The following is a 23,979-nucleotide window of genomic DNA, read 5'->3' on the forward strand; positions in this document are numbered from 1 at the left end:
TCCGTCATTGTTCATGTCTGTCCTTTCCATTCATTTGTTTGTTTGCGGGCTGTTCTCCATTTGGTCCTGCCTAGCTTCTTTCTCTACCAACCATGTTACAACATTTTTGGTGATGAGTTAAGCAGTGGTAGTTGTTAGCATGGAGGCAAAGTTGGTCTGTCTTCTGGAGCAACAGCAGCAGCTCCAGTTTGACATCTTACAACAGTCGCTGCGGTTGGTAACAGACAAAGTCAATGCCCAGGATGTGTTAGCACAACAGCTTCTGAGTCCTTGGGTGTACGATGCTTTCTCATGTCCACCGTCATTCCCACCTTTTAATGACGCTAAAGAGGACTGGGAAACATACTTAAATCAGCTGAAACAACACTTCACGGCTTTTCAAGTCGCAAATGACTCCTTGTAGATGTTGTTGTTTTTGTCTTGGGACTCCCCAGACACGTTTTTTTTCTCCACAAGTTGGCGCCATTGTCCAATCCTGTGGCTCTCTCTTTCCAGGAGATATGCCTTTTGCTGACAAACTATTATTCCCAACACTATCATGTGGTTGCCTCTTGGCTGGAGTTGCACCAGTACCATAAACAGCCTGGTCAGTCATATCATTCCTGGGTCACGGACTTGCAGGATCTCAGCTGTCCATGTGATTTTACGTGCACCAATCAACAGTGTAAGGCTTCGTATGCAGACTCCCTGATCCAGGATGTGGTGGTTCAGCTGGCTCCTGATCCTGAGGTCCACACTGCAGTGTTGAAACTCGATAACCCCTCCTTGGAAGAGATTCTCCACATTGCCCAATCCTTTGAAATTTATCAAGAGGCTAACGAGTGTCTTATGGTGCGGCCGCAGGTGGCGGCGATCAAGGCATCTCGGCGGGTTCCACCCTTGCAATGGCCAATGGAGGCCAGCACCGTTGGGACTCCTCGTTGTCCGAAGTCTCTATATCATCCATGTCTCTGGTTGCTCCTCGTTGCTGGTCATGTGGCCCACTTCCATCTTGCCCACAGTGCTTTACCACACATTCTCGAACTGATTGTCCACACCTCTGGAAAACGTGCACACTGTGTAACAAGGAGGGCCACATCTGATTGGTTTGTCATAGTCACTCAACTCACTCCAGTCCTACCCCTCCTGGGGCTCAAGACACTGTCCATGCTCTGCAATCAGTCGTCCCACAGGATGATCCGTCAGTGCGGAAGCTTTTCCTCACACTCCGCTTTCACTGAGAATGTCCATGTTCAGGTAAACACTGGGGCCATCGTCTCCCTGATTAGTATGGCGACATATAACCGGCTGGGCTCTCCTGAGTTGTCACCTCCCTCTCGCCGTTTGTTCGCCTGTGTATATGGTTCCATTCCCCTTTGTGGGCAGTTCATCATTGAGGCGACATACAAACATGTTTCCTGGCTCCATACCCTCTCTGTTGTTGACCATCCGCCGGCTTCAAATATTTTTGGCATTTCAACTGTTTGATTTTAAATTTCCAACAAAGTTAAGGTTGTCTCTGTGGCTGTTCCCTTCCAGGACTTGGACAATCTGTGCTCCACTTTTGCATCGTTTGCAATGGATCTCGGTTGTGCTTCTGATTTTCAGGCACACATCACCCTTCGGATGGATGCGCAGTCTCGCTTTTTGTAGGCCCGTCCCTTCCGGTGGCCTTATGGCTGGCAGTCAAGCAGGAACTTGATCAGCTCCAGGCCGCTGGCATTGTGGAGCCTGTGACTTACAGTGCCTGGGCGACACCATTGGTGGTGATACAGAAATCCAATGGGTCCCTTCGGCTGAGTGGGGACTTCAGCACTACTGTCAATGCTCAGTCCCTCGTCGACACTTACCCCATTCCCCGACAGGAAGACCTCCTCGCCAAGCTTGCCATGGAAGAGTATTTTTCAAAGATTGACCTGGCTGAGGCACATCACCAGTTACCCTTGGATGCTGAAACCCAGAACATCATGGTTATCAACATGCCTTTCGGATTGTACAAGTGCAAGTGCCTTCCCATGGTGTCTCTTTAGCGCCAGCCATTTTCCAGTGGTTCCGGGAGCATCTTACACAGTCTATCCCCACCTGCGTGAATTATCCGGATGACATCTTGGTTACCAGGTGTTCCCACCAGGAATATTTTCAAAACTTCAGCGTCTTATTTCACGCTCTGAACTCTGCAGGTTTATGCTGTCAGCTGGACAAGTGTTGCTTTTTCAACCGGAAGTGGAATACTTAGGCCACTGGCTTAGCAAAGATGCCATTCGCCCTTCAGGTCGTAATGTCACGGCCACTGAGGCCCTTCTTCGTCCCAAGCATTTATCTGACCTCCAGGTGTTTTTGGGCAAGGTTACTTTTTACTTAAAGTTCTTACCCCCAGGCTGCCTACATTGCTCAACCCTCAATCACTTGCATTGCAAAGGGGTACGTTTTGATTGGACTCCTGCCTGTTATCAGGCTTTTCTCCATTTAAAGGCAATGATGAAGTCCGCCCCTTGCCTCACTCCCTTTCCTCCGGACTGACCCTTGGTTGTGGCGGCTGAAGAGTCGGCATATGGCATTGGGGCTGTCCCCCCGTACAACAAAACGACTCCCACATTGAAAAGGAGGCTCTAGCGACCGTGTTTGCCATCCATAAATTTTACACCTATCTCTTTGAGGCAAATTTCAGCCTCCTGATGGACCATAAACACTTAGTTATGCTTTTCAGACCCCACTCTCACCTTCCAGAGCGGATGGTTAAAGTCTCCAGCGTTGGGCATTATTTTTAAGAAATTACACTTACACCATTCGGTATAAGCCCACCGCCCGACATGCTAACACAGATGCTTTGTCTCGTTTCCCAGCAGGCTCTGATCCTGCGTTTGACCAAAAGGAGGTCCTCTGCTTTCACATTGATTCCACCTGTCAGGATGCGCTGGATGGTCTGCCTCTTAAGGCTGCTCACACTGCCACGGCTTCCCGCGGAGACCCTATCTTGCGGCACGTTCTCCTCTATGTGGTCCACGGGTGGCCCTCCTATCTTACTCGTCGGATGAGGACCAATTTCAACCCCTGGCACCACCTGTCCCACAGGCTCTCAATGGTTGATGATGTCCTTCTGTTAGCCTCGGAGTCGGCTTGCCATCGGGTGGTCATCCCTCCAGATTTTTGGCGTCACGTGCTCAGTTTGTTACACCGTGGGCACTGGGGTATGTCCCGCATGAAAGTTTTGGCTCACCGGCATGTGTATTGGCCTGGCATCGATGGCAATATTGACCGTCTGGTCAGCAGGTGCGCTGTGTGTGCGCGTCACCAGGACAGCCCCTGTCAGTCGTTCGCACACTGGCCTGTGCCTCGCCGGCCCTGAGATCGCATCCATCTCGATTTCGCGGGCTCGTTTTGGGGGTCCATGTGGTTGATTATCATTGATGCCTACTCCAAATACCCATATGTTGTCCGCATTGCGTCCACCACCACAGAGGCCACACTCATGGCCCTGGCCCAGGTTCTCACCATAGAGAGCCTGTCTCACACATTGGTCTCTGATAATGGCCCCCAAGTCACGGAATTCTCCTTCCAAGAATTCTGTTGGGCCAACGGTATCAAACATACCCATAGACCGCCTTTCCACCCTTTCTCCAATGGCATGGTGGAGAGGCTGGTCCGCACATTTAAGCAACAGTTAAGGAAGGCGGTCAAAACATCTCCGACCACGTCGGCCTTCACCCTGTTTTTGAGCACCTATCGCACCATGCTAATTGACGGACATAATCCAGTGGAGCTCCTCCATGGATGACAGCCATAGACCCTGCTCCATTTGCTGATGCCATCCCCCTCCCACCCCCACTCCCAGCCCACTCAGCATTATTCCCCTGGCGCGGCAGTGTGGTCCGACTTTGTACAGGTGCCAGCCGGGGTGGATGCCTGCCACATTTCTCGCAGCCCATGGGCAGCGTGAGACTTTGGTGCAGACTTCGAAAGGGTTGGAGTGTCACCATCATAACCAGCTCCACCCGCGTGCCCCCACGAGACTCCCACCACCACCGACACCTCCTCCTCCTCTGCTATCTCCTTCGGGTATGGCTGTGGTCCTCAAGTCACCACCACTGACACTGGTTGGTGTTTCCTTGTGGGCCTGCCGCCGGCCCACCCCATCCCAGGTGGTTCGGCAGCTCCCTCTGCCTGGGTTGGCCGCCATGGACACCTCGGATGTCCGTTCCTCCCCACCAACGGCAGTTGACAAGCCCAAATCTTCTCCCATCTGTCGCCCACCTTGGCGCCATCTGGGCCATTTCTGCCATTACGCACAAGTTTCAGGGGGCAGGGATCTGGTACCGAGCACCACGGGTTTTGAATCCATGCCAGACAGCATGGACCTTGAGCACCACTAGATGTCTCTACAGCTGTCACGCCGTAAGCTGCAGCTGTGTACATTCCTGGCTCGTGTATAACATGAGGGCGCCATGGTGGAGCAAGTGGTCCCAGCAGCCAATAGCGGCATACCTTATCCCGTATATAAGCTCCTGCCTCCTGCTCAGCTAGGCAGTCTGAACTTCATGGAATCTATCGACCTTTGGCAACAGACAGCGTATTTACAGTATTTCGTTACTCAGTGGAAGTTCTGGATTCGTTTGGTTGTCTCTGTCACCCTGTTGCCTCTTGTGTGTTGTCGTCATAAGATCTTGCTCAGTTGTCCAACGTTATTCGTGTCCTTTGTTAGCAGGCCGTTCTTCATTTGGTCCTGCCTCGCTTTGTTCTCGACCAGCCCGCGACCGGAACAGTTGCAGTTACAACTAAAATAATATTATATTACTATCAACAACTTCCTGTATCTTATAGAATGGTTGGGCAGCTAACCAGTCATGCAGTGTACATTTGAACTTTTGTTCAGATAGCTCTTTTATGGTTTGTGAATGCTTATTTAATAATTTGTGCCCCATGAGTTCGTAACTGCTAATTTATTAGTCATGATTTTTTTGTTCACAAACCAAAGACTTGTAGTTTGCCTTTTATGAGTATGAAGAACCACTAATCAGCTTTTTTCTGCTGTATTAATGCATCAGCACACAACTAGAATTTCCTCATAAAATAATACCTTATGATACTCTGCTTTGAAAAAATTAAAAATAAAATGTTCCCACATGTATTTCAGATATATAATTAAGTCATCTTAACAAATAAGTTACTCTAGATAACTTAACACTAATATATTTTACATGTGGACCCAAGATCATTTATCATCTAAATATACCACCAAAAAGTTATTTTAACTTCATCATCTGGGAGGAGCTTGTCTCTTAGAGCAAAAACCAGCCACTGATTTTTTCTATCATTCAGCAAGAATCTACTGGCTCTAGACCAATAGGATGCTGGAGTAGTTGTCATTTCAGCACAAGTTTTGAGGCTATTTGGATCATTACTATTGTGAAGAAAATTTGTGTCATTGGCATGTAGAGCCAAACTGGAACTAATACATGAGGGCAGGTCATTAATCATTATTAGAAACAGGGAAGGGCCCAACACTGATGACTGTGGAATGCCCACCATAACTTGTTCTGTACAGAACATTTCTCTGCCAACACGGACAACTTGCTAGTGGTTCTGCAGACATGTTTTTAATCATTAAAGGCTGTTATGTCTCATGCCATGGAAGTCTCTTTTTTTTTCATTCAAGAAGTGGTGTGTGTTCTATCAGGCCTTGCTTAAATCAAAAAAGGTGTCTTGAACAAATCTTTTGTCCTCATACACTTGATGGAGGTCTTTCACTATAGAGTCTATGGCATCAGCATTTGGCAGTCTTTTCCTAAAGCCATGTTGTGCTCTACTAATTGTTCCTAGATTTTCGAAGTAAACAGATACCTTTTGGTAAAATACACATTCCAGTGCTTTAGAAAAGTTGGGACACCAGACACTGGCCTCAAACTTGGAGGAGAGTCTTTATCTTGTCTTTTATATGAAGGAACTTCTTAAGACAATTTAAGCTCACCAGGAAAATATCCCTCCCCTAGACACTTGTTTATACAATAATTTAGGGAGTACCCAATACAGCCTATTACTTTATTCAGTAGGTTGCAAGATATCTCACATGCAGGATGTTTTACAATATGTATTACACACTCGTAAAAGCTGTAGAGGGCACTTAGTAGATCAATTTTTACATATTAATCCATGTCTAAAAACATCATCTGACAGTGCTACAGAGGCAAAAGTTATAGGTGCCAGCACATGTGATCGTAGGTATGTACAGGGTGAGTCCATGATGAGGATAAAAACTACCAAGGATCACGAAGAAGCATAAATGTAGCAATTTAAGATATCGGCCCTTGTACTGGAAACAGACTCAAAACTTATAACCGAAAACCATTATAATACCTCTGACAATTGAACACATGTACCAGTACTGTTGTTGCTGAGAAGTCTAGTAAACATGGGTTCTAAAATGTAGCCCTTCAGGATTAGCCAAGCGGTCTAAGGCGCTGCAGTCATGGACTGAGCGGCTGCTCCCGGCGGAGGTTTGAGTCCTCCCTCAGGCATGGGTGTGTGTGTTTGTCTTTATGATAATTTAGGTTAAGTAGTGTGTAAGCATAGGGACTGATGACCTTAGCAGTTAAATCCCGTAAGATTTTGCACACATTTGAACATTTTCTAAAATGTATACCTTAAGAGCTATGAGCACTTGTTCAACAGAGGAGATATGTTTCACACTAGTGAAGATGAACAAGTGCTCATAGCTCCTCAGTTATGCATTTTGAATCCCATGTTTACTACACATTTTTTTCTTCTCTTTGTCCATATTACCACCTCTGAAAGTTGGATACCCTACATTCTTAGCAACAAAGTATTGGTACATGTATTCCACTGTCAGTGATATCAGAATGATTTTTGCTTGTAACTTTCGACTCATTCATCTCTAAACCAGGGACCCTCACCTCAAATTCATACATTCATCTGTTTCCACCATCCTTGAAAATGTGTAACACCATTGTGGAATCACTCTGTATAAACATACATTTATGGCAATTGTGGTGTGCGTACTGTAAGACCTTCGGTACACACACCATCAGATTAGTTGACTTGTCACTCTAACGAAGTAGGTGAGTGTCAGCAATAGGTCTCATGGTCTTATCGTGGCATGTTTATCTTCTGCCGTTAGGTCAGACAATAGAAATGCCACTTGCATGCTTAGAGTAGAAGATTGACGGTGACCAACTTCAAACAGAACTTGATTAATTTTCACACACATTTATTAAAATAATAACAATCATAAACCTTACTTAACTTGATTCTGGATGCTATTTACAATTGACAATCTGAAGTTCCTTTGGTCTTGGTACATTAATCTTATTCTCACATATCTCTGATACTTGACAAAGTGTCTATACATTTATCTTCATGGCTATGTATAGGAATATGATAATCTTATTAGGCGCAGACTGAAACTTGACTCTAGACTAATGCAGACTGACTAATCGGAGGCCTGTACACTTGTTATAATACCTCGTGCATTCAGGTATCACTGCATGAGTGTGATCCGTGAGGAGAAAAGGTTCTATGTTAGCAGCAATCTCATTGGCTGTGTTACATATTAATACGCAGATCGGCGGAAGCAGAATTTGGTCCGTCTTTATGGCAGCCCCATCTCGTAGACCGGAGATGGACGAGCGCTGTGTCTGCGCTGTTGTACTTAGTGGGGTGCGCTCTAGTGGGAAAGTTGTGTATGCGCTGACTATGCGGAACTATGTACACAACAGCAATGATGCCTATAACTTTGAGGCTCTCTAGTGTTGCTGGTTGACACTTCTGTGCTATGTCCATGAGTAGCCAGATACTGGTGTACACATAAGAAAAACAGAAGAGAAATTCAATGACTCAAGGTGCAAAGGCCACCTCTAGACAACACTCAACCCATGCTGGAGTTGAGCAATAGGGCTGGCTGAATGGTGGACTGACAAGCAAGTCAATTTCAACCTATGCACCAACAAAGTGTAACAAACTTTCAACACAGTGCTGTCAACAAGTTAATTGTGAGCTACAATCCAAATCAAAATCAAAGAAGAAAACCAATAGATCATATTAGATTAGATTAATTATTCATTCCATAGACCCATAAAAGAGGGAATCCTCCTGGTTGTGGAACATGTCAGATAAACGCATTACAAAAATGTAATTAGAAAAACTTGAGTTTCATTAATTTTAATGATCCTCAGTCAGTAAACAGTAAAATTATATACATGAATTAAATTTAAACGTCTAATATTTACAGGTTTAATACTCACATCTACTTTCATTAAATCCATCATTCAGACATTTTCTAGATTCTTGGCTATTACAACGAAGTATTGTCAAAAATTAAAGTACATTATTCATTTCAGTGATCCTCAGTTAAGAACAGTCAGATTATGTACAAGATTTAAAATTAAACTTCTACTATTTGCAGACTTAAGACTTACATCTGCTTTTCATCATTCACACAGTAGGTAGTTACTTGGCTGTTACAACCAAATATTGTCAAAAATTAAAGTATAATAAATTTTCATTAAAATGGTCCACTGCACTTGTTTAAATTGTGCCTTGTCTGAAACTAAGCTCTTAATGGTTGCTGGCAACTTATTGAAAATATGCGTTGCTGAATACTGGACTCCTTTCTGGGCAAGAGTAAGTGATTTTAAATCTTTATGTATATTGTTCTTATTCCTAGTACTGATACTGTGTACTAAGCAGTTAGTTGGAAAAAGAGATGTATTAAGGAATAAATATACTGAGAAGTTGTAGTTAACATGCCCAATTCTTTGAATAGGTTTCGACATGATGTTCTTGGACTTACATTACTCAGTACTCTTATTATACGCTTCTGTACTCTGAAAATTTTTTCTCTGTTTGTGGAGTTACCTCAAAATATGATACCATATTACATAATGGAGTGAAAATAATCAAAATATGCCAGTCATCGAGGAGTAGTCAGTAGTACATAACACACAAAAAAGACAACGTATATAACATACTGAGCAATCAAAATGTTGCAGTATTTATGCCAGCTGCAATGAGCACTATTGGCCAGTGTATTCACGTGACAATATGGTGTCCACACTCACTAGGCAAGTGCAGCACTGTGGCAACACTGCCCACTGCCCTCTATCGTCCATCAAGGTCCATTTGCTTCAACAGGCATTCAACTTCCACATAGCCTGATACTAGTGATACTAGATCTCCCCCAAAACTGGTGCATACATTAGAGATGGTGCCCTGGAAGGTGGAACATAGGTACAGGTGAAGCTTCAGTCTCATCACCTGTAGGCTAGGGAGGGGGGGGAAGAAGTGCAGTCAGCAGTGTCAACCAGAACAGTGCTGGAGATGGGCATACCAGGGAATCACTGATCTAGATGGTGGTGGAAGAGGAGACTGCAGAGGAAATGGCTGTGTCCAAGGCCAAAGCCGGCTGTGGTGATGGCGCTCGAGGTCCTTCTGCATTTGGTCCACCAATGTGTAGACACTACTGTTGGTGGTGTCCAAGCCTCGGCACTTCCAAAAGAGTGTGCCCACACTGCTAGGCAAGGAGTGTACCACCGGGAGGGACATGAGAAAGGTTGTGACAGCACCTGTGTCAGCAGATGAAGCAAGGTCCAAAGCTGGCGACCATGGAGGAGGCAACACTTGTACCAGGTGCATGCTGCACAACTATGAACCATCTGTTTCCAAGGGTTGAGCTCAGTCATCAGCTGAGATAATGGGGCCAGCCATGGATTACTTAGTGATGGATCTGTTGCATGGTGGAGTCCCAGCACATTGCACAAGCAACGCACATGTATGCAAGGGAAAAAACTGTCCAACATATGTTGTCATTTGACATTAAGCAGGAGACCTCCTGTTGGTCAAAATCAGGGCCCAGGCCAGCCGATAGATGGAGCAATGTGTCACCATTAGAATGCTGGGTTTTCAGCTTGTGCTGGATAGGCACTGAGAAACAATTCCTACCACTGGAGGTATTGTGCTGATCATTCTGGGAGGCTGGAGAGTGGCCCGAATAACACCACCAATGGCTTGTGATCCATAATTAGAGAGAACTGTGTTAAAAAGGTTGACGTGAATTTTCTTGACTGTGAAACTATTGCCAAAGCCTCCTTTTTGATCTGGGAACAGTTGCACCATGGTTGGTCAGGGTCTTGTATGCATATGCAATAGGCTGTTCGGAACCATCCCTATTTCTGTGTGCCAAGATCGCTCCAATACGGTAAACAGACACATCAGCTGCCACAACCAACAGGCAACTGGGAGGAAAGGGCATGAGGCAGGGTGCAGATGTCAGCAAGGTTTTCAGTTTGACAATAGGCACAAAGGATCTCCTTGGTTGTGCATTGTGGGCCGTCTGGGGTAAGAATTTATTATATAGTTGAGCTTGCCCAAAAATGCTTGTAACTCAAGTAAGTTGACTGAACAAGGTAAAGAAGTGATGATGGCAATGTTCTGATTAGTATGCTGGATTCCCTCTTTAGAGAGCCAATTCCCCAAGTAGTCCCCTCCTGACTGAAAAAAATCTGGACTTCTTCAAACGACAATGCAGGCCCACATCTCCCTGGGTCCTGAAGAGGGTGCAGACGTTTTCCAAATGCTCCTAGCAGGAGGATCCTGTGACAATGCTCAGCAGAAATTTTGCTGGGCCAGAACTGTTCCCATTGCATTACGTAGCAAAGTACCTGCTGAACTTAAAGAATTGCAAGATAGTGGAGCTATTGTGCCCATACAAGCTAGTCATTGGTCAATTACACTGGTTTTGCTCCCCAAACTCTCAGATCACATTTGCCTCTCTACCATCAACCCACAAACTGTGACTGATACTTATCCATTGCCACACACAGAGGATCTCATGGACAGATTAGGTGCTACTCACTATTTTTCAAAAATTTATTTGTGCGACACATATCTTCAAATACCACTAGATGAAGAATCTCAAACTGTACACTCATTTTGGCTTGTTTAAATATTTGTGTTTGCCTTTTGGTAGTGCTTCCACAACTGCCATTTCCCAACATTATTTGGAACAACTGACTGCTCAAGTACCACACTGTTCAAACTATTTGGATGATATTGTCATACACCTGAAGAACACATTGCTAATTTGCATGCTTTGTTTTGTGTGTTATCTGATGCAGGACTCAAGTGAAGACTGGACATGCAGATTTTTTTAAGCATGAGTTGCAGTATGTTGGTGGGGTCATAAACAGTCAAAGTGTACATCATCTTCAGTCACATTTGTTGGTCATAAGTGACCTGCCAGTTCATCGCAATGTCACATAATTGCAGTCAGTCATAGGGAAAATGATCTATTGTATTCGGTTAATACCGAATGCTGCGCAAATCACAGCTCCATTGCATCACTTGCATTGCAAGAATGTCTCCTTTGTTTGGACAGATGAGTGCCAAGAAGCTTTTCAAAAACTTACAGATGCATTGCTCAGTGATCAATGCTTGGTTCACTTTGATCATGACAAACCAGTTGTGTTGCAAGTTGATGCTTCCTCTTACTGATTCAGTGCAATGGTTTCACAGAGATTTCCAACACAGGCCTATTGCTTTTGCATCAAAAGTGTTGTCCAAATAGAGAAAGAGGCATTGGCTATTGTCTATGGTGTCACCAAATTCCACCACTATTCATGTGGCAGAAAACTCTACATAGTAACGGATCACAAGCCATTGCAGTCCTTGTTTCATCTGCTGAAGCTGGTTCCTGTACCAACTGCCCAAAAATTGCAAAGATGGGCTTTATTCTTGTCTCAGTACCAGTACAAGATCGTGCATTGTCCGACAGCTCAACATGGTAATGTGGGCGCAATTTCATGCCTTCCGATTGACCCTGATACAGACTTTGACACTTCTGCTACCTCTTGTTGTCACACTGATGCTCACAATTCTGAATTGCTTCAACCCTTTCCTCTGAACTATAGCAAAACTGCACAGGACATGGAAGCTGATTCAGATTTGAACATTTTGCTAAAATACATTCATACATCTTGGCTTTGCTCACTGCATAACATAGAGAACTCTGTAGTGTGCCAATACTTTGCACGTCAGCATAGTATTGTTATACAGCAAGATGTGATTCTTGTTCAAAATGACAGTGGACAGTCATGTGTGTTGATTTCCAAAGCTTTGCAAAAAAGAGTGTTGCAATTATTTCACCAAGGTCACTGGGGGGGGGGGGGGGGGGGGTTTCGTACAAAACAGTTAGCAAGTTGACAGTGTACTTGGCAGGGTATGGACACTCAAATAGAACAGATGATGTCACAGTGTCATGTGCAGAAAAACAGTCCACTCTGCCAAAAAAATTCTCTGCTTGGCCTAAGTTGCAATCACTATCACAACGTGTGCCCATAGACTTTGCGGGTCCTTTTTGGAACATTCATTGGTTGATTGTGGTAGACTCTTATAGCAAGTTTTCTTGTGCTATGCCAATGAACTCGACAACATCACATAGCACAATTCAGGTGTTGTCCTCTATTTTTTGTTTCAAAGGTTTGCCTGAAGTCATAGTGTTGGACAACGGCCTTCTGTCCATGCCAAATGAATTTGTAACATTCTGTGAACACAATGGCATACAGCATTTACTACTGGGGCAGTCAAACAGCAAAGTGGAACATTTTGTCAGAACCTTCAAGCAGCAGATGGCCAAACTTCCCAACTTCAAACCAGACACACCAGGGAACAAACAATGCAACAGTTTCTCACCCCCTGTCATTCGCATCCACAAGATGGGCCATTGATCGCAGAATTGCTTCACAGCCGCTACCATCAGACACTGCTCCAACCTCCTCAATATCCAGCACCAAAGGAAGACTGCATGATACTGTGTTTTTCAGGGCTTTTAGCAGCAGCAGACAATGGATGTAAGACAAGATACTTCATGACTTGGCACATGCATATATCTGATTTCAGTCCCAGATGGATTGCAGTGCCGACATCACAATCAAATTTGCCACTGTCATGTGCATGGTGATCCTTCTGTGTCTCTTCCCTCAGATTCATGGATCCTGAGGACAGCACGGCCACAGCAGCCACCAATTCATGGGTCCTGAGGACAGCGCAGATACAGCAGCCACCAGAACGTGTCATTACGACACCATGGCACAACCCCATGGAGACAGTGCCTTCGCCTCCTCCACCTTCTCTCGTCCTACTGATGGAGCTGAACCCGCCCACACCACAGTGGCCAACACCTTCTACAGCATGGTATGGGCCTCAGGAGGTGGATGTGTTCCTTTCTTGGTATTTTCCAGGTGATGTTTCCACCAGAGCGAAGGTTGGATAGCGGGGTAAGACTGGAAGTCTGACACCCCCAGAGCGTTCATGCTCCTGCCTCCGCCCCCCCCTCCCCCTCCCTCATGTTGTCAGTTGTCACACTCCATATATGATGATGGTCTATTGCCTTGGCAGGGGGGGTCAAGGGAGGGGGAGGGGGAGGGGGAGTCAAGTACTGGCACGCCAGTCGGGAATGACAGGGAAGAGAAGGCTGTGAGAAGAGATCAGCCAATCACACGCTGACCAGACTTCCCTCCAGTATGACAATGCAACAGAAAAAGCCCCAATTCTATAGCAGCATCAATGATAGCAGCTTCAGTAGGAGTTCAGGAAAGACTTTTGTTAGTTAGAGATCAGCAGTCACTGCAAAGACTGATTATTTCGTACATCGCACTTTGCTTGTGACACATTTATGTAATTGCTAAAGTTAAGTATTGTATTTGATTAATTGTAATAAAGATCATTAATATAATTTGTTTGTTTGTCTAGTGAACCAAGTATGCAGCCTTCCTAAACACAACAGGCAGTGTCCTCAAAATTATTCATGTAATTCTTTGAAGGCCAGAATGAATTCTTCAAACCTCATATTTTCTTTAATGCCAGTTAGCTTAGTGAACTGAGCTGTGTTTATCAGAATTTATCTCTTCCACAAATCAAATTTCTTCTAAAAAGCATCTCCATCAAGTCAGAAATAAGTTGTTTCTCGCTTCTCAACGTCTTACTGTGGGCATGTCCAGCCAAGTCCACTTAAAATGCGAGGTCTGCAATCCTCTCCAGATGTTCTCATTTTTCTTCCTTCACTCCTTTTTCCTTCATAAAGTCAACAGTAGTGGCTTTTAAATAAAAAACTCATTCCAAGCACGACCTTGATTTAACCATCGCAGTTTGCAATACTATGTATAGTGTCCGTACATATCATTCAATTCCATCGAAAACTGTTGCAACTGAAATCGGAATACTTGGGCTACTTGTGAAATTTTAACATCCCTACCACCAATTTCTTCATGTGCTCCATACCCACAAATTTAGCACAAAGTCACTCTTGATGTACAGAACAATGAATCCCATCTGTCAATCATCATAATTTTTTGGTCTTGTCAACTAAATCTTTAAATTCTTTGTGCACGAGATTGTAATGTCATTTTATAGCACATTTGCAGTAATCATTGATTATGCTTCTGCATAACAGATATGGAGAATTGTTGTTCCTCTCACTTGTCATTCCCATCCAGTTTTAAAGATCTGTGACAATAGTTCATTATATTGCCTCTTTCTGTGTAAACAGGCACTGGACCATGAATACCCTTCACAACATGAACAAATATTGAAGTGTAAACAGTTCTAACACTACAATTCTGTGGAGCTGAAGAGAGTTGTGCTGACCAAAAACCACACGACAATAATAAATGAAATGTTGGACTGTACTGGGTACTTCTGAGAAGAACAGAACAAAGACGAGACAGGCTGAGCCACTGGCCACACATCTGGCATGTGTGGTTTGGTATGCCATAGCTAGCATTAACGAGTGTCGTTGTAACTGCCGTCTGCTTCATGTCTGCTGTGCAGCGAGCTACGTTAATTTAAGTATTAACTGTATTTATCTTACTTGTCACTTCTTCTTCCGAGTGTTTTTGCTTTTAGGAAGCTTTAATTGTCGAGTGCTAGTAATAGTGTTCCATAGATTTCATGTTTGTTTTGAATATAGTCAGAGAGAGTCCCTTTCGTCAACCATTGTGCCAGTCATGCTAGTGTTTGTTTTCAATACAGTCCAGAGACAGGTAGTGCTATTTTCACTGTTTTCTACAATAAGTGTCTAGCAACCACTGTTTAGTCAACTATCAACCACCTTTAGTGAATTAGCAGTCTAGTTAAAGTTGACAAACTCTCTACAGTAAATTTATTTCTTAGGATGGATAGGATGTGTGACTGCTGTGTACGGTCACAGGAGGAGCTGGCAACTGTTTGCGAACAGCTGAACGTGTTGATGGCCGCGGTCAGTCATCTTCAGGCTGCTGTCTCAGAGTGTAGCGGCAGTGGAGAGTCTGGTGCGTCGCATGGTACACCCCAGGTGTTACATGCTTCACCCACTGTCCCCGCTGTCAAAACATCTTCGCGGGTACCGGGAGCGGTTGGGTCACCCTCTCCCTAAGGGGAGTGGCGGGTTCAGCGGCGTTCACAGCGCACGAGGCGGAGGGTCAATGTGGAAGCTGGCAGTGTGGCACTGCCAGCTATGCCTGTGAGTGAACATGTGGCTGCTCCTTAAGCAAGGTTAGAGCAGGCACATGGGGGGAGGGGTTTATTAGTTATTGGGAGCTCCAACGTTAGGCGGGTGATGGAGCCCCTTGGGGAAATAGCGGAAAGGTCGAGGAAGAAGGCCAGTGTTCACTCTGTCTGCTTGCTGGGGTGTCTGTCTCATCTGAGATGTGGAGGAGGCCCTGCCTGCGGCGATAGAGATCGCTGGGTGCACCCGACTGCAAATTTTTGATCATGTTGGCACCAATGTCGTCTGAGTTCAGAGGTCATCCTTAGTTCGTACAGGCTGTTGGTGGAATTGGTGAAGGTGGAAAGCCTCACTCATGGGGTGGAATCTGAGCTAACTATTTGTAGTATCGTTCCCAGAACCGAATGCGGTCCTCTGGTTTGGAGCTGAGTAGAAGGCTTAAACCAGTGGCTCATACGATTCTGCGGAGATCTGGGTTCGAGAAATGTAGAGTCCCCCTGAATAGGTCAGGCGTGAACTACACGCAGAAAGCAGCTACAAGGGTAGTGGAGTACGTGTGGAGTGCACATGTGTGTTTTTTAGGTTAGAGAATTCCCTCCCTAGGCCTGACAAGACGCCTTCTGAGACGCGGCAAGGTAGGAGTAGGCAAAATGCAACGGAGAATAACACTGTTAATGTGCTAATAGTAAACTGCAGTAGCATCTATAGAAAGGTCCCAGAACTAATCTCATTAATAAATGGTCACAATGCCTATATAGTACTAGGGACAGAAAATTGGCTGAAACCAGATGTAAACAGTAATTAAGTCCTAAACTCAGATTGGAATTTATACCGCAGAGACAGGCTGGACAGTGAAGGGGGAGGCGTGTTTATAGCAATAAGAAGTGCAATAGCATCAAAGGAAATTGACGGAGATCCTAAATGTGAAATCATTTGGGTGAAGGTCATGGTTAAAGCAGACTCAGACATGGTAATTGGATGTCTCTATAGGCCCCCTGGCTCAGCAGCTGTTGTGGCTGAGCACGTGAAGGCTAATTTGGAAAATATTTTGAGTAGATTTCCCCACCATGTTATAGTTCTGGGTGGAGATTTTAATTTTCCGGATATAGACTGGGATAGTCAAACGTTCATAATGGGTGACAGGGACAAAGAATCCAGTGAAATTTTTAAGTGCTTTATCTGAAAGCTACCTTGAGCAGTTAAACAGAGAACCGACTCATGGTGATAACATATTAGACCTCCTGGTGACAAACAGACCAGAACTATTTAAATCAGTTAATGCAGAACAGGAAATCAGTGACCATAAAGCAGTTACTGCATCGATGATTTTAGCCATAAATAGAAATGTTAAAAAAGGTAGGAAGATTTTTCTGTTTAGCAAAAGTGACAAAAAGCAGATTACAGAGTGCCCGATGGATCAACACAAAAGTTTTGTCTCAAGTACAGATAGTGTTGAGGATCAGTGGACAAAACTCAAAACCATCTTACCATATGTGTTAGATGAGTATGTGCCAAGCAAGATCATAAGAGATGGAAAAGAGCCAGTGTGGTACAACAACCGAGTTATAAAACTGCTGCAGAAGCAAAGGGAACTTCACAGCAAACATAAACACAGCCAAAGCCTTGCAGACAAACAAAAATTACGCGAAGCGAAATGTAGTGTGAAGAGGGCTATGCGAGAGGCGTTCAATGAATTCGAAAGTAAAGTTCTATGTACTGACTTGGTAGAAAATCCTAAGAAATTTTGGTCTTATGTCAAAGTGGTAGGAGGATCAAAACAAAATGTCCAGACACTCTGTGACCAAAGTAGTACTGAAACAGAGGATGACAGACCAAAGGACAAAATACTAAATGTCTTTTTCCAAAGCTGTTTCACAGAGGAAGACTACACTCTAGTTCCCTCTCTAGATTGTCGCACAGATGACAAAGTGGAAGATATCGAAATAGACGACAGAGGGATAGAGAAACAATTAAAATCGCTCAAAAGAGGAAAGGCCACTGGACCTGATGGGATACCAGTTTGTTATTACACAGAGTATGCGAAGGAACTTGCCCCCCTTCTTGCAGCGGTGTACCATAGGTCTCTAGAAGAGGGTAGCTTTCCAAGGGATTGGAAAAGGGCACAGGTCATCCCTGTTTTCAAGAAGGGATGTCAAACAGATGTGCAGAACTATAGACATATATCTGTAATGTCGATCAGTTGTAGAATTTTGGAACACATATTATGTTAGAGTATAATGACTTTTCTGGAGATTAGAAATCTACTCTGCATGAATCAGCATGGGTTTCAAAAAAGATGGTCGTGTGAAACCCACCTCACGGTATTCGTCCACGAGACTCAGAGGGCCATAGACACGGGTTCCCAGGTAGATGCCGTGTTTCTTGACTTCTGCAAGGTGTTCAATACAGTTCCCCACAGTCGTTTAATGAACAAAGTAGGAGCATATGGACTATCAGACCAATTGTGTGATTGGATTGAAGAGTTCCTAGATAACAGAACGCAGCATGTCATTCTCAATGGAGAGAAGTCTTCCGAAGTAAGAATGATTTCAGGTGTGCCGCAGGGGAGTGTTGTAGGACTGTTGCTACTCACAATATACATAAATGACCTTGTGGATGACATCGGAAGTTCACTGAGGCTTTTTGCAAATGATGCTGTGGTATATCGAGAGGTTGTATCAATGGAAAATTGTACTGAAATGCAGAAGGATCTGCAGCAAATCGACGCATGGTGCAGGGAGTGAAAATTGAATCTCAATGTAGACAAGTGTAATGTGCTGCGAATACATAGAAAGATAGATTCCTGATCATTTAGCTACAATACAGCAGGTCAGCAACTGGAAGCAGTTAATTCCATAAATTATCTGGAAGTACTCATTAGGAGTGATTTAAAATGGAATGCTCATATAAAGTTGAGTGTTGGTAAAGCAGATGCCAGACTGAGATTCATTGGAAGAATCCTAAGGAAATGCAATCTGAAAACAAAGGAAGTAGTTTACAGTACTGCTTGAATACTGCTCAGCAGTGTGGGATCCGTACCAGATAGGGTTGATAGAAGAGATAGAGAAGATCCAATGGAGAGCAGCGCGCTTCGTTACAGTATCATTTAGTAATCACAAAAGTGTTACGGAGATGATAGATAATCTCCAGTGGAAGACTCTGCAGGAGAGACGCTCAGTAGCTCGGTAGGGGCTTTTGTTGAAGTTTTGAGAACATACCTTCACCGAGGAGTCAAGCAGTATATTGCTCCCTCCTATGTATATCTCGCGAAGAGACCATGAGGATAAAATTTGAGAGATCAGAGCCCACTCAGAGGCATACCGACAATCCTTCTTTCGATGAACAGTGTGAGACTGGAATAGAAGGGAGAACTGATAGAGGTACTCAAGGTACCCTCCGACACACACCGTCAGGTGGCTTGAGGAGTATGGATGTAGATGTAGATGTAGATCTCTGGCTGATTCATGCCTGCCTTCTTTGGACAAGGACACACTTTGCCCACCCACTGCAACAGCTGCACATTCATTTCAGTATTATTGTTATTAACTCAATCTCATTTCTTGCTATGATGTTTTGTAGGGAGTTTTCATTTCCATTTGCTGCGGCAAGCAGTTCCTGGCTTATTTCAACATAGATCTGTTTCTGGTCATCAGTCAACCAACAGGGAATTAATTTTGCAATGACAGAATGTGTCACAAGTCTGTCATTCAAAATTTGATAGCATGGTCCTACACTGACGCTCACTTCAACACCAGCTTCTCCAACAATTAAACAATTATTTCATCAAAACATAGCATAAAATTTTTTGATGTGATCATCATCTGTTGCTGTGGAAGGTTGTCTAGGCCTTGGATCCTCACAGGCTGACATATTGCCATTTCCAAAATCCTTAAACCACTGACATAACTGTGTGTGACTCCTATAGTCCACCCTGCATATTTAACATCACATGAGAATCTTGTATCAAATAAGCTGTTGCAAGGGAGGGAGATGCACTGGAAAAGGTACTGTTAGTGAAGCTTTACTACCAGAGTGTTGAATCTGATACTGTAGCTTGATGATCCTGTAACCATAATAAGGGTACTTGAACAGGTAATGGTCCTGCAATGAGCATCACTGTGAAGAAAAATGATCACAAAGTTCAAAACCATGGGCTGTTTAGATTATTGGTGCCATAGTGTCTGGCCAAATACAAGTACTACTGCTACTCTGGCAACTCAGTAAGAAATGGAGACTTCAAGGGTTCATTGCTGCATAGTGAAGTCAGCACTCGTGAAGCCCGACCAATATTCTCACTCTCCTGTTTGGAGACTACTAAGGTGTACCATCCAATATTATCTTCACAAAATCCAGTGTCAAATCATGAGCTGTTAGTCACCAATTTTGTGATGTAGAGAGCATCTGCAGTGTGGGCACATCAGAAAATGGGGGGAGATGATGATTGTTTAATGCCTATTTCACATTCCAAGGGTCTGGAGAGTCCACACCCACACAGTTTTGGGTACTGAAAATCCTACAACGCTGTCATGGGAAACCCATTGCATGACAAGAAAGTCACACTGTAGTGTGAACTTCCCACATAAATCCTGACTGGACACTCTGTCTTCAAGGAAATGTGGGGCACTGCTTTTCAGACTGTCAGTCTGATGGGTGCGAGGTATACCACTTTGTTACAGAATCACTTCATCCATAGCTCAGCTGATAAACATCTGCTGGGAGGTATGACCTATGCAGATGTGTGAAAGATCTCTCATGCATATTGTTTGATGAGGGATCACATGCTGAGCCACCAATTCTGTTGTGTCTGGTCTCCCAGGTCCCCAGGCCTCAATCTGTGTGATTATTGGTTTTAGGGCTACATAAGTTACAAGTGTACTGTGATCATCCAGCCTCATTGGGATGCTAAAAGACAACATCCAACAGCAATTTCTCACCATACCTACTGATATGCTGTAAGAGCTGCTCACAACATTGTCCCCTGACTACTGCTATTGTTGATGAATGGTGGCCGACATGTTCAGCATTTGTTATAAAGAAAGTCATCTGTGTTAAAAATCCATTTTTATGCTAGTTATTGCTTTTGCATCATAAGAAGTACCAACTGTTGGTCATTTTGTGCATTTTTTTCAGTAAAGTGACACGTCATTTCAAGCATGTGTGTCAGTTTTTACATCTCTACCTACATCATTCTATGAAGTCTTGAACTTTCAAATGTTAACAGATTTTTTGGTCACCCAGTATAACTTGAAACCATAATATTCAGAGACCATATGGTAGAAATGATTTTTTTAAAGAAAATTATTTGAAATACATTATCACAGTGGGTAACAGGTCAAACTGTCTGAACATGCAAAATGATGGAACCAATGACAAAATTGTATACTATGTTCATCATCATGAAGTTTTAGTATGATCATATAAAACTAAAGCATATTAATCATGAAAAGTTCACCAAATATGCACCGTAAGTGGAAATATAATTCTTTTCACAACATCAAGTTTGTTGGCTTTTACAACTCACAATCAAATAACAACCTTCAGTAGACTTCAGGCACTTGGTCAGCCATCCACAGGGACATCACACAACTGTGGTGCAAGAGAGATGGCATATAAACTTCACATAGATTGTCTGAAGTCAACATATGAGATCAACGCTACCTTGCCCAATCACAACTGTGAGCTCGGCACGAATAACAGTGTAACACTCAGTCAACTGAGACCACTCACACATAGGTTACAAAGTCATAAAGTACACAGGTGAGATGCACTCAACTTACTTAACACTATGCCTCACACTGTATTGTGACCTACCTAACCTCCATATTTCCTTGGCTGCACTGTAAGGCCATGCATAATTGGGTCGTTGTCAATGAGAGTTCACCTGCATTAAAGAGATTGAGAGAATTGCTGGCCAAGAGCAATTAATCCATGTGAACAATAAAGTGATGGCCAAGGAGGACCACTCATGTGGCACAGTGTGTTATGTTTGGGGTCATGGCACGACCTGGGGAGATGCTCCATTCTTTCAATGTTTTGGAGAGTCACTGTGGTGTTATGTTTGGTGTCACAGCACAGGGAGTCATGGGGTATGATTTCAGGTCATGGCTGGTAGCATCTGAGTGAACTATGGCAACACAATAATTTGCCATGAATTTCCTGCATTCTCATGGGTTACCTCTCATGTGACAGTATCATGGTGTCATTTTTCACAAGACAATTGTCACCCACATATATCAAGTGTCTGTACAAACTGTTTACGTGATGATGAAGTGCCCCTGTGGCCTACAAGATCCTCAAATCTGCCCCTGATGGAACATGTGTGAGATGAGTTCAGACATCACCTCTGTCCCAGTGCCAGTATTCAGAATACTAAGGACCACAACAACAGTTGTGCACCAGCTTGTGTCAGAAGGTGATCCATTTACTTAATGTCACTCTTCCCAAGCCAATCAGTGCATGCATCAAGGCCAAATGTGGTCAAACACCATAGTAATAAGTGGGCTGCAACTACCAAATTCTTTGTAAATTCAACTAAATTTTGCAATCACCAAAGTAACATCACATGCCCTATCAACCCCAAATTTTCACTCAGTTTCCTCCTTCCCATCTGGATGTGTCACTAGTTATGTCAGGCAGTGTAAACACTCAGATGAGTTAAGGATACTTAATAACATATGTGTACATTCAAACTATTTTTTGTAGATGATACATACATGTTATATACAAATAAAAATAAGAAATTGGGCCACTGTTTGTGCTATAACTTTTCCATACACTATGGGACCACATGCTTTGAGCTAGAGAAAACAGAACAACACAAATATAGCAAAACAACCCATTTTTACAAACAAGCGGATAACTACTCTAAAAAGGAAGTTTCAATATACGGTCAAAAGGAGTTTTCCTCCCGTCTCTCTCAATATTTGCAACACAGCCTTAATTACACAAAAGGTCTGAAAATTGCTCATTGTTTTGACAAAACAGAGGAAGAGATAGAGGTAAAACTGGTTCCAGAAATTTATGGGCCTTGTCCCTAACAAAACTTGAAATTTCACAGTCCATAGAATATGGGTTGACAAGGAAGAAGATCAATGAATTGCACAACCTGCTGGAATCAGTAGTGCTAGATTTGATCTTGTAGATGAAGGGGAGAGAATATTAAACCTTGATGAGATTGGTATTGCCCACAGTAACTGCCATCCAGCTTGAGTCATTGCAACTAAAATGGAAAGGAATGTTGTTAGAGTGACATGTAGTTAAGGGGAGCCAATGTGTTTGCACTGGTCTCCTGTGATACTAAAGTAATGTCCTTTCCTTTATTCATTATATCCAAAACAATCAGGCTAAAAAATTAACTCCTATAATGAATTGCTGCTAGGATCCACTACCCATATTACAAAATCAGGATATGTTAATGAAGAAGCATTCTGTGCATTTGGATGGTCACACAACCAATACAAAATGGGTCAATGTTTCTGAATGTTGTATTGGGATGGCATAGTGATTTTATGCCTCTCCAGTGCTAAAATACATGCACTGCACTCTTCTGCAGTTTTACATCTGCAAGACTGCCATTACTGGGTGTTCAACCATCCACAACATATGTCAACAAAAATTCAGTTTTGGTTCTCTCTTGAAAGGGGCCTAGGGAAAAGCAACTACAATATCAAATGCTGTAGAAGTTTTCAGAGGGATGAGAATTTCCCCCATTAATCAGCTGGCAATTGCAAAAGAAAAGTTTATTTCTGTAACAGCACAGGGAACAGACAATGGCCACCTTCAGCAGACTGCTATGCATGGTGAAAACAGAGAGGAGTCAGATGCAGCAAGGATGGTATTGTCATGTTCCAAGAAACCTGATTAAGGGACTAATCACTGATATGAAATTAAGATACAGAGGGCAGAAGTGTTTACCACTTTTTAAAGAATATAAAATATTAAGGTCATGAAGGGCACACTGTTTCTCCTAAGTCTTCTGAACAGGAAGAGAACCTTGAATGAAAAAACTTGAATTCAAATGTGTGACAATATTGTGGCAGGCCCTTGTTTAACAATTAAGCAGTAAATTTTATGACTGTATCCAGCAAGAGAAATGTAGTACATGATCCCGTAAGTACTGTGTCTGGATAGGAGAGACAAGATAAGAAACTTTCTTGTGACAAATGTGCTTAGAAGACACTTCATCTCAAGCAGGACATTCTTGTTACTTTTTTATCCTGCATACTGATGTGATGTGAGTAAAATGCAATATTTCAATTGTTAAATATATTTTCTGTCTACAGATAATTACAATATCCATTCAGTTTGTGTATAGGGATACCAATGTACAAAACAATTTTCTAAAAATATATCATATACTGTTTCTTTGTCAATGTGTCTTATAATTGAAAGTACTCACTTAACCATGAGTGACTATATTTGAAACATGTGGCAACTTTTTCTATTAAAGGTATTTCTGCAATAAAGAATCACTTAGTCCTACTATTGACAACAAAATTAACTTTCCTGAG

General features: G+C 43.2%; 1 protein-coding gene across 2 annotated transcripts in view; it reads right to left on the reverse strand.

Moving 5' to 3' along the window:
- LOC126299352 (uncharacterized) overlaps positions 1-23,979 on the reverse strand; it is a 192,454-nt gene that overhangs the window by 55,869 nt on the left and 112,606 nt on the right. The window lies entirely within an intron of this gene.

Source organism: Schistocerca gregaria, chromosome X, assembly GCF_023897955.1.
Source record: "Schistocerca gregaria isolate iqSchGreg1 chromosome X, iqSchGreg1.2, whole genome shotgun sequence".
NCBI lineage: Eukaryota > Metazoa > Arthropoda > Insecta > Orthoptera > Acrididae > Schistocerca > Schistocerca gregaria.